Below are 12,395 nucleotides of genomic sequence, written 5' to 3'. Positions count from 1 at the left end.
GTTCCTTATTTGTCTCACTTCTTTCTTTTGGATTTAGTTTCTTTCACCATGAAATGTGTGTTTAATTAGTTGTTTTTTTTTTCAATCTGCTAGTTCGTAAGTCAGTCTTTGTGCAGAAGCACCTTTATTTCAGTGACCTTCAACTGTGGATATTGTCCTCTGGTCTCCCTTACTGTGCAGAGCAGTCTGCTGTCCGTCTACTTGTGGTTCCTTTGAAAGTACTGTGACTCGCAGCTTCGTAATAGTGTCTCTGACCATGAGGGGAACACACTGAAAGTGGTTGGGAGGAAGGGCTGCCATGGAGATTAAAAACTGATCTTAGTTTCACTCACCAAACCTGATTTTACATTTATTCTCTTTTCTACTTCAAAAACTAACTCTCTGAAAATTACGATCTGTCTTTTTCTTTTGATTTCTGTTTAGTGACAAAGAAGAAAATGAATCTACAAGGATGAGAATACAGCAACAAGAAAAATTGAAATAGAAGCTATGCTTGGCTCTGCGGTGTCAATGAGTTTGCCACAGGCTGTGGTCCTGAGGTACTTTGCTACCTTGACACTCTCAGTAGTAAATGAAAAGTAGAGACAAATCTTGAAGCAAAAAGGGAGTAGTTGGGGGCATATGAAGACTAGAGCTGCCATTTAGGAGACCCCGTCACCCATCAGAATGGCCTCTTCTGTGAGAATGACAAGGGCAAAGGTGAGGAGTCAGGAGGAGAAAACAAGTAAGTTGTTTGGAAAGCAAGTTCACTGATGTAGGCAATGGCTGCTGGGAAGTGGCAAGCTCTGATTGCTGGGTGTTAGCAGTTGCTGACTAAAACATGTAACCTTAGTCTAATAGCAGAGATTTTTGTTAAATTAGGCTTACAGGACTGTGTGGCAGCTAAGTGTTCTCTACTAAGTGGCCAATGTCTTTAGGCTGCCAGCTGTCCTGTATACCTATACCATATAGCAAACTGTGTATCATATAGCAAACTGTAGATTGGAAAAATTGCCTGTTAGTTCTTGTGATCAGATAGCTCATGAATAAGAGTCCTCCTAAAGAAGTCTTTTTTGATTCTGTTTTGTCAGGTTTTGATGAAGGCCATTGCTCACTAGCTCCTCATAGAGTGGACCCTCTGGTTTGATTTGGTTAGCAAAAGCTGAAGGAGGAGCTGATGTCCAGTAAGGAACCAATCTCCTTAACTTCCTGCTGGCTTGAAAGAAAGTTGAGAAAAGCTCCTTGTCAATTTTGATCAAGATTAACACAGGCTTTTATTATCCCAGAACAAGATCACTGTCTGCCCTGGGCTGGCAGGGATTGCCCATATTTCTGATCCTGACCTCTTTAGAAAGCTAAAGTTGTGCTTGGCCTGATGTGCCCTATCACCCTCATTAACCAGGCTAGCATCTGCTCTACCTGATCAAGAAACCTGAACTACACTTTACAATTTAATCTATCAGCAAGCCTAAGCTGTAAATAAATTACAATAAATAAAACTATTAATCTAAAAATGAATAGTTTTGGGGCTGGGTATTTGGCTCAGTGGTTCTGCTGCCTGCCTTGCAAGTGTGAGGGCCAGAGTTTGATCCCTGGTACCAAAAATAAATAAATGAATAAAAATTAATAGTTTGTTCAGAAATTGTTAGTGGAAAATGAAATTAGTTCAAAGTCCTGGAACATCTGAACTTTATTTCATTTTTCCTTTATGTATTATTGCAGGCTTAAGGAAATTAGACAAATTTTGCTAATTTCTCAGCTAACGTTTCAGCCTAATTTTTATGTCTCCCAATATCCTCTTCTTGCTCATTATGTCTGAGAAAAGCTGGAAATATTGAGACCAAAGGCAATAGATTTTATTGATTAGTTAAAATGTGTTCAACTGCAAGTAACAGAAAACCAACTGTGTTGAACCTTAAGAATGTAAGTCATTTATTCAAAAGTCAGTTATAAGATGTGCAGTTTAAGGGTTTATTCAATGACTATATCAAAGATCAATCCCTTTGTGGTCTGGGAGTGTTTTGTTGTCATGTTAATCATTTCACAATCCCTAGACAGCTGCCAGAGTTTGAGGCTACATTTTCATGTCAGAGTCCCAAATACCCAGAATGTACAAGGAGATAAATATACTCTTCTTTTATCAAAAACTAAAAGCTTTTTCAGAAGCCTCAAAGTATGTTTGTTGTTCTCTTTGGCTGGCACTCATCACTTGGTCAGCTTTAGCTGCAAGGGAAGCAAGGAGTGAAAATAGCCTGCAAACTTCTTGGCTACAGACACCTATGGCTGCAAATAAAATTTGGTAAAGGAATGACTTTTGAAGTTAACGATCATGTTCCATAACCACATATCTTCCTCTGAAAGTGGAATGCTCATGAATTACCCCTCAGGCCTCACTGTAAGCACGAGTGAGCATTAGCTCTCAGGGTGTGGCTCGGGATGTATCACTTTCCTTACATGCCCCGCTCAATGCACTCTGCAGTCTGCTCACCTTGGTCATTGGTGCTCAGTGCTCGGCGGGATCTTACTCATTCTGCAGCATTTACAGAGATGCTACTTCAGAGAAGGCAGCCTGATGCCTTGCAGGTTCAGATTCTGTAATAAGTACTTTTAAACAGAGGTAGGGAACACAGCAAAGAAAAATGGGTTGCCATGAGTGTTTAAAGGGAGGACAACTTCCAGAAAACCATATTCAGTAACTCTACCTAAAATCTGAAACATTCTTTTAAACACCACATGTATTTTCAGCTCATACTCCCTTCTCTCTTTTTTTTTTTCTTTACTCTCTGTGGCTATGTCTTAAGCTCCAAGTATACAATTCACTCTTTCTTTCTTTTCTGACCAGGTTGCACTTGAAAAACTTTCCATTCTGAAGACTATCTATCACTAGTAAGGTAGTAAATCCCAGTGTTTCCAACAATGTGTCCAGGTGAACATAGGCAGAGGGCATTCCAAGCAGAGAGATACGTATGCACAAGAGAGACATGTAAGTCTGAGAAGGTTTTGAGGAGCAGGGAATGGACAGGTATGGCTGGGTTGGTGGATGATATTTTGGCAAAAGAAGGCAAGGGAAGATAGGTCAGTTAGGTATCTGGACTTCATCCACGGGTGTGAAACATGTCTGAAGAATTTTATGTGTGCTCTGAAAGACAAAATTAATTTCTATACACCCAACCCACTCTCTAAAAAATAAGACAGACCAAAAGAAACAGCAATCATTAAGGAGCAAAATTAGAGGCCTCTTCACTACCTGACTTCATGATTTACAATAGAGCAACAGTAACTAAAAGTGTAGTATTGGTGAAAGAACAGATAAGTGCATCAATAAGACAAAGAATAGCCAAGATGCAAGGAGCAAAAACAATTTAATGTAAAAAGGAAAGGCTTTACAGCAAGTGGTGCTGAAACAACTAGACATCCACAGGCAAAATTAATAATAATAATAATAATAATAATAATAATAATAATTAGACTTTTTATTTTCACCAGAATTCATTCCAAATAAGTTGCAGTCTACAGATAAAACATATGACTATAAACTACTAAAGAATAACAGGAGAAAATATGAATGACCTTGAGCTTGACTTCTTGATATTAAAAGCACAATTTGTGAACGAATAAAATTCATAAGCTAGACCTCCATAGAATGTAAAAACCTCAGTTATGAGAAATAAAGTTAAGAAAATGAAAAGATAAGCCATTGATAGGGAGAAAGTATTTGCAAAACATGTATTTGCTAAAGGACCGATATTCAAAATATGCAAAGAATTCTTAAAAGTCAGCAATATGTAAGCAAATAACTCAATTAAAAATGGGCAAAATATTAATCATTCCAGGTGGCATTTAAGCACAATTAAAAGATGCTCAATATCATGTTATCAAGAAATCATAAATTAAAATAACTGAAAAACTATTCTTTCTAATATTTTAATTATGCATTTGTAAAAATAGACATAACTATATAACACAGGAGATGTAGATAAGCTACAGATTTTAGTTAATAATGATATACCAGTGTTTGCCATCAAATCGAACAAGTGGACCCCACTAGTGCAAGACGTAATAATGGCTGAAATGGGGCGGGGAATGGGTTTGTGGGAGTTACTTGCATGATCCACTGGGTTTTTGGATAAACTTAAAGCTGCTCTAAAATTAAGTCTAACATTTTTTAAAAATCACTGATGATAGGACTGATAACCTGATTTTTAAGAGTAAAATATTTGTGGTTTCCAGCCATTTTACTTTATTTTCATTTTCTTTGTCTGTTTCATTAGCTAAAGCATAGTAACTTCAAGAAAAGAGACCTTGAGTTTGCTTTGCTTATATCCTCTGAATGCCTATTAGAAGTCCTGAGATGGTGAATGTATGGAGTTAGGACTTAAACTGTAACAATGAAAATTTGAAATCATCTCATATTGCCATTGGATGCAAAGACATTTTAGCCTTATGCTGGGTGAAATTTTTTAGTTATCCCACATCCAGTGAACATTTATTCCAGCTAATTGAATCGAAATATTCAGCAGACTCACTGAAGTAATCCGTATAACAGCGGCATTTTTAAAAGAGCCCATTGTAAACTCTAAATCATGGGTGCTATCTTGACACTTCACACGAGAAAGTACGATGATACTGTGAGAGCAACATTTGGTTCCTAAATCAGCAAAATTTCTTTGTCTCATGTTTTTGTTTATTGATGTGCTGTATACAGTTCTGTAATAAACCACAGCTAGGACTGAACAGGACCATGGTCATTTGCAGGGTTCATTTGGCTCTGGTGGTTTCTGATGTCATTAAAATCCCTAAATTAATTCTATTACCTTATTAAATGCAGACCATGCCATTGCCCTTTCCCACGGGTTCAAAATACCAGTTCCCCTTCTCTCTGGGTACAGATGTAGAATGCACTTGATAGGCTTCCAGTGATTGGTGTGATCATGTGACTGAAGTCTCACTAGTGAATGGTGAACAAAAGCCATCTCTGTTACTTCCAAAGTTCATACAGGTGATAGCCACTTTATTTTCTCATCTGCAAAGGAAAACAATCTCCAAGGACTGGTACAGATGGTGAGCTGAAAAGAGCCTGAGGTTGAGTGAAAGAGGCCCAGACTCTGGCAGGCAGGTAGGCTCTGGGAAGGAGGTCTAACATTCTGGGGCTCACTCCACTGAGGAGCCCTAGGGGAAAGTCAGCAGGGAGAGGCAGCTCCACAAGTGCCCTGGAGCCCTTTCAGAATAGAAGAGGACTAGCGCTAAGCACTGCTGAAGGGATGGGGCCTCGGAGAGGCCCTGAGGGGTGTAGAAAAGTGAGCCCACCCTCCAGCTGGTTATCAAGCTGAATCATAAGAGCCTAACAAGATTAGCAGAAAGTGGTGAAAACACTGAGGAAAAATTATCAAAAGGTCTCAATTTGGACCTTTGTCAGGCTAATGAGGTTGAATCTGAAAGCCTTGTATACTGGGCTGGATGGGTATACCTCCAGTGCAGCTACCTGCCAGAGAATGTTCTGGACGAGGGCCAGGGGAAGGTAACATCACCTGCAGTAAAGTCAACAGAGGGACCTAGCATTATGAACCACCAGAAACCAGGCTAAGATAAAAGCAAACCGTGGAAATACAGCAATGGAAAATACTCCAACCATCAGTTACTGTCAATGTATAAAGAGGATAGGTGACAAGACGGAGAAAGTCACAAGAAAAATGGAATAAAACAAAAAGAATCCAATTACATTTCTGAAGCTCCAGCATACTAAAATGAAATTGAGACCCAGTTTGTGGGCTCAGTGGCAGATTAGACAAAACTGGGAAGAGGACTGGTGAATTGGAGACAGCAGGAGGAATGTGTATCTTAAGCAAGAAGGAATGATAAATAATACACATTAAGACAGTATCTTAAAATGTAAGCTATCCGAGGTCAATGAGAGCACCTACCATCTGATTAAAGATCCAGGAGAGAGGACAGAAAGAATAGGTCAGAAGGAGTGAATGAGGAAAGGATGAGAATTTTCCAAAACAAATGAAAGATATGACATCCTTAAAATCCCCAGTGTAGTAGTTTCCTCTTGGTGCTGCAATGAATTACTACAAAACTGGTGTCTTAAAAGACAACACGTTTACATCTCATCATTCTGCAGGTCAGACTAGCAGATGAGCTTACCTTGTTCCTCTGCTTAGAGTCTCACAAGGGGGCAATAAACTTGCCATCTAGCCAGGCTCTCACATACAGGCTCCAAGGAAGAATCTGCTGCAAGCACTTTAGCTTGCAGAAGAAGGCAGCTCTACAGAGGGCCAAGCTGAGGCCCCCAGTTCCTGTAATTATCAACTAGGATTCCTTGAAAATCTTTAAGACCATTGGCATTCCCATCATGTTGCCCTCTCAGTCTCAAAGCCAGCTATAGCCCACCTAGTTTTCTTCCTCTTCAGATTTCTCTTTAATTGTACAACAGACAATTTTTCTCTGCTATTTACCACTCCATGACGAAGGTTCCATTTCTTCCAGTTTCCAGTAACTAGTTCTTCACATGCTTCTGATCTTTGCCAGCAGTACCCTCCGCATATAGGGTTTCCAATATTCTGTACCCAGAAACTTGGTCTTTTCCTAAGGTGGTTAGGATTTTTCTAAAACTCTCATTTACTTCAGGACTGTCCATATTTGACAGTCTCTTCAAAGTAACCTAGCATTTTTCTATAGTCCTTTCCAAAGTATTTCCAGTCTTAACCCATTTTTCCAAAAGTTCCTTCATCCTTGTAGAGTATACAGAAGCAGAGAAAATGCAAAGTATGAGAAAGAGCACAGATAGCAAACTGAAGATTTTTAGAAATTTTAACAGCAGCCAATTATTTCATATTACTTAATAAAGAATTTATTTTAAAAAAAAAGAAGTGTGGTTGAGCAAGATCTCAGCAGACACTGAAAGCAAATTAAAAGTACTTATAGTCTCTGTAGGCAAAGAGAAGGCATCCAAAGGCTTAATAAGAATTGACTTTTGAGTAGATTCAAACAAAAGTAAAAATGAATTCTTTGAGTCAATCCAAAGGACAAGCAAATGAAATTTGCTTTACTAAGAGGTCCAGGAGCAGAGTGATAATTTGGGAAAGAGAACAAACTCTGGCTTTGAGACCTAACTCAGCATCTATGGGCTCTGTGCATTGAAGCAAACTCCTTAATGTTTCTGAATTTCATTGGATGTATCTGTTGGTAATGGGGCATCTCTGATTTGGGGGGCTCTGATGGCACCAAAAGGAATAAAGCTTATGTCTATGTCCATAAGAGCAGAAATAGGAAAAGTTACTTCAAAAAGGAAACACCTCCAAGCAAGAAAAACTGAAAGAGTACCTCAAGTCCCTGCCTTCATGGGAAACCAGACTAGGGAAAGACTAGGTAAAAGTAAATCATCTACAGAAAGACTGGGTCAGTCAGCTGGGGCTTGTCAGTGTCAAGGATCTACAAAAGCAGTCCTAGGAAGAAAAAAAATGCAAGGAGTCCACCTGCCAGCATGGCCCGGGGAGATACAAGTGCTCCACGGGTGGTAGAGGACACCAGCTGGCTCAGCTGTAGGCTGCCATGGACATGGTCATGGAGTTCCTGGGTGAACTAGCTCTTCTGAGTCCCAACGGCCCAGCAGTTTCTTTTCTGAATGTTTTGCATTCAGTCATCTAGCAGTACAGCCCATCAGCACTTATTTGTAAATGCCCCATCTGCTAAGCTTAGATTCTGCAGCTGCAGGCCTATCACCGGACTGGACAGTGGACAATTTACCAAGTCCATAGGCCTCAGGGACACAGGTCCTCTCCCCGCTTGTCAAGTCTGTCTTTCTCGGGTTCACTACAGTACCTGCTTCTCAGGACAGGGGTGTAGCTCATGGAAGGCACACAGAGGTTGCGGCCCATTGTAGAGGCCACTGATGGCCCCTAATGGCCTTTGATGGTGAGATCAAAGGCAGCAGCTGGAGCAGATTATAATCCTGGGGGAGGTGACTTTTGGAGGGCTGAGGTCCCAGCCCATAGTCATTGCGTCTCTGCCCAACCAAGTCACTGCCTTAGGTTTCAGCACTGAATTTCCCATGACATTTTCCCTTCCTTTTCTTCTTATAAATGAGAAATGAAGTATAAAAGGTTGTGCACAGCCTACCTCCTCCACCTCTGTTCTTTGGAGAAATGTTGACATTTAAATGCCACACAGTTTGTTGAAGTCAGGATGAGGCCAGCTTCAGGCTTGTCTCGGGGTCCGAGAAAGGGGCAGGGGTCCTCTTTGGTTTCTGATTTAATAAGAGAATTGCTTCCAGCCAAATGGAAGGCCAGGGAGGTCAGCACGGAGCACACACAGCCCCACTGAGAAATGAATGGGCCAGATGCTTATCGTACTGTATGTGTTTCTCATAAAAGGAAAAAAAAAATAGATTCTAGAAGGGACTGTAGCAGAGGCTGTTCCTGAAGAGAGAGTCGCAGGCAATACAGCTTAGCCCTGCTCCAGGCTGCAGTTTACTTGGAGGAGTTTGGTCCTTGGATATGTAATGTGAACAGTCCTCTAGGCCTACGGGATGACTGGGCTGGAGGCAAGGCCCTACGGATTGAGAAACACTGAAGAAATGGGAAACGCTGTTATGGCTTGTGTCTAGCTGTCCCCCCAAAACCTCACGCGTACATAGATGGGGCTTTCCAGAGCTGGACGGATCTAGGGCGCTGTGATACTAGGATTGAGAATGTGTGGCACTAAATTAATCCACTGGTTGAATTTGCCATATTTCTAAGTGGCACCACCCAAAGGGCTGGTAGCCTGGATGGGAGAAAAGGGAAAGGAGGGGCTGGCTACTTGCTGCTTTGCTTTCTTGTGCCTGCTTGCCATGAACTATTTCTCTCCTGCAATATCTCTCTGTCAGGCCACCTGCTGTGGAGCCAGCCGACTATGGACTGAAACCTCTACAAACTGTGAGCTGGATAAATCTTCCCTCCTGTAACTTTGAGTGTTTGGTACTTTATCTTAACAATGAGAAAAGTGGCTAAGACACATGCCTCCTTCATCTCAGATCCCTTCTTTTCCCATGTTGATGCTTCAGATATCTCCTGAAAGACAGGTCTAGTGACCACAGTAACATGAGCCCACCTGCCGCTAACAAGAGGTAAGGTGTGGGGTTAGTCAATAAACAGACTAGGAACTTATGCCTCATCCCCTCACAGCAGAGTTATAACTTCCCCAACCACTGAAGCCCATCAAGCATTTCAGAAACACTGGGCCCTGTCTTCTTCAGCCCTGGGGTCACACACAGGGTACTGAGCAATCCCTGAAGAAGGCCCATCAGCTTTGCTACAGAACATGGGTGAAAGAGCCCTGGGAGCCAAACTGTGAGACTTGTTTACACTATTTCAGATCTACTGTTTCCATGGCATTTGTCACCATGATCTCAGCCGTGCCAACGAGGCCCTTGTAAGGATGGCCAAGGTTATTGTCCTGGCTTTTCCCTTTCAGTAACTGTGCTTCTGTGCCAAAGCATTAATGACCAGAATTGCCATTCAATCAAGCAAATAACATTTCAAGTGGTTAATAAAAGCAAGGGAATTGTAACTGCTTATAACAGTAGGAAAAGCCTATATGAAAAGTGATCTGTCCTTGCATGTAATTTCACTCAGAATTACTCATACTGCTGAGATTCTGCTAAGCACTCTTCTTTGCATGAGTTTTTTAAACAAATTGTGTTACTTTTTGCCTCTTCCCTCCTCATTAACTTTCCAAATGTGTTTTTCTTAAGGCTCTACCTTTGAGAAAATAGATATTCTTGCTCAGAGTTGCTTATTGTGAAGTCAGTCTCATTGGGAGCTGAGACTCCAAAAACCACCCACCTTATTATAATTCTTTCTAATGCCTTTAGCTTTTCAGTTACAATTTGTTTTTCAAAAACAGAGGTAATACAGTGCTAGATTTCCCTAAGCTTTCCAGTTTCCATCAGGAGCAGCAATTATTTTTTCTCGTGAATTTTCAGCTTGTGTGTGCCTCCCTGCAAGTCATCATTTTCGCCTTTGAAACCCTACCCTCTACCTGGGCTGGGTTCCTGCAGATGCGCAGATAGATGGATGATGCTGCCTCTGATCTCAGAGCACGTGTGTGCCCTTGCATCTTCGGTCCCCCATGCATATGTGCTTCCCTCCTGTCTGCAGATTTTCTTTGGGCCAGCCTCCATGTGCAGGCTGGAGAAGCGGTCCCTGCCTTTTAGGCATCAGTGACCTTACTGATGTCCACTTCTGAAAGCTCTCCCTGGTGACAGAACCGGGGTTCCTGTGGTCATCTACTAAATTAAATGTCTCAGACTTTTGCAGTCTCAGACTCTTTCCTCACTTTAAAAATTCCCCAAACTGGCGTGAAGAAGAGCAGCTGTCCTCATTCTGCCTGAGAGGACACTGAAGAGAGGCAAGAAAGTATGTGACTTTCTCATTATGCTGCCCATGCCCCAGCATCACCGAGACTCACCGGTCCCTGTTCTGGATGACATTGTCTTTGATCATCAAGGAAAAAACTTCACATCTGTGAGCTTTGCCTTTGCCTGGGACAGAGGCTGTGATGCATCTGTGAGATGACTGCGCGATCACCTTTGCTGGCGCCGGCACCAAGAAACCGAACAGCCCAAACAGTCATCAGAGCCGTGGCTCCTCATGTGCAGGAAGCCAGATTTCCGCTATGAAAAGAAGTTCTCAGGCAGAGAAAAGTCCAATTCACTCACTGTTTGGGTCCATTTTTTGGGCGAAAGCACTGTGACCTTGTCATCTGTCCTTGCCCAGGTTAGTCCAGTGGAGACTCAAAGGAATCTCTAAGTAGATCAAGTTAAGTTACTATCACAGAATACCAAAACCGGGAAACAGATGGCACCCGGATGTCTGGAGGCAGAAAATAGCTTTATTTACACCGGTGGACCTGACTGGGATCCTTCTCCCAAAGAAGTCTGGCCCAGAATATCAGCGGGCTGGCAATTTTATAGGGTTGGAAGCAGGAGGTACAGAAGCAGAGGCAGAGTACTTGGCAGTCTTTGGTTGGTTAGTTATTCGACATCTATGAGGCTTAATTCCATCGGAGTTTCCCTGGGAATACAGCAAGAAGGATTTACACAAAGCAGAGCAGCTAAGCAGGGACAGAGCAAAGAGTTCAGACAGGACTTCTTGAGTCCCTTAAGCTCCTTTGGTGATAGATCACAGAAGCTGCCATGGCTACTCGGGTACATTTTACAAAGAGCGCCGTTACCTAGTTAACCCATGGTTGCTTAATAACACAGTTAATTCACAGTTGTTCAATTCAGTTATTTTTTTGTTAAAAACATTTCCTTTTTCTCACTTCATCCATTGTAGGAATATTTCCAAATCTGAAGACACAACCAGGCAGATGTGAGATGATTCTTGCTCTCATAAAAGTTTCACATTTCAACTCGAACCAGTCTCAGGTGCATTTAGCACAGCAGGACCCCAAAGAGCCTTCCTGGAGGACTTTTCTTCAACCTCTTCCTGGCTAGCCACAAAATTTCACAACCATTCCCTTTTATTCATTTAGCAAAGAGATGATGAAGATCTTAAACCATAAGGACACAGAGTGCTTATAAAGCTAGGACAGGGCTGGGATTCATAAGATCAGTTTTTCCATCAGATGGGGAGAGGAGGGTTGAAGAAAACAAGGTGCAGAGATGAGGGACATTGACCAAGGCAGGTTGTGTGAGAGGAGCAACAGAGTATGGGTATGGAGTTATTAGTGTAGTACGGAATGAGTGGATTCTGATATATTTCCTGCACACTTCGTTTTGGAGAAATGTAGAAAGCAATAGGTTCTACAGGTCTTAGAATTTTAGGTTGACAAGATTTCTTTCTCTAATTAAAATGTTATAACAAAAATAATATCTATTAATTAAAGAATACTTAACATAAACAATGGTAAAATATGGAAAATTACTAAACAGTAAATTAAAACCTCTGTATAAATTTTCTACTCACAGACAGATACTACTATTTTTTAATTAATTTATTTATTTTGGTACCAGGGATTGGACACAGAACCTTGAGCTTGGGAGGCAGGGAGCAGAACACTGAGCTAAATCCCCAGCCTGGATACTACTAATATTTTGATATTTATTATCCCATGAAATTTCCCCTCTCTGCAACATAAACCACCAATCTGCCTTCAGGAATACGCAGGTTTCTGTAGCACTCTCTAACATTTGAAAAGTATGCCTGTATGCAGCCCACGAGTTATAGAAAGTTGGACATTTCAGGTCATGGACACAGAAAAGTGGTTCTGGTTGCCTTCCATCTTCACTCCAGCACCCTGCTTCTGCAGGACTCTTGATCCTGCTGTAGTTTCTGTCGATTTCTACCCATGAATAGGCCATTATCCTTGACCTGGATTGTCCACACCATTCTTTTTTCAAGGATCCCATGCGCAGCAGACTCTTGTGT

The 12,395-nt window shown here is 41.5% G+C and overlaps 1 long non-coding RNA gene across 1 annotated transcript; it reads left to right on the top strand.

Moving 5' to 3' along the window:
- The first annotated feature begins 430 nt into the window (after positions 1-430).
- LOC117283686 lies at positions 431-9,506 on the top strand. The gene is made up of 3 exons (XR_004514721.1): positions 431-724; positions 8,849-9,088; positions 9,337-9,506. It is a non-coding gene; the product is annotated as an uncharacterized LOC117283686 (long non-coding RNA).
- The last annotated feature ends 2,889 nt before the right edge of the window (positions 9,507-12,395 follow it).

Source organism: Fukomys damarensis, unplaced genomic scaffold (genome assembly GCF_012274545.1).
Source record: "Fukomys damarensis isolate Sample0158 unplaced genomic scaffold, DMR_v1.0_HiC HiC_scaffold_29, whole genome shotgun sequence".
Classification (NCBI taxonomy): Eukaryota; Metazoa; Chordata; class Mammalia; order Rodentia; family Bathyergidae; genus Fukomys; species Fukomys damarensis.
This window is presented reverse-complemented; position numbering and strand designations above follow the sequence as displayed.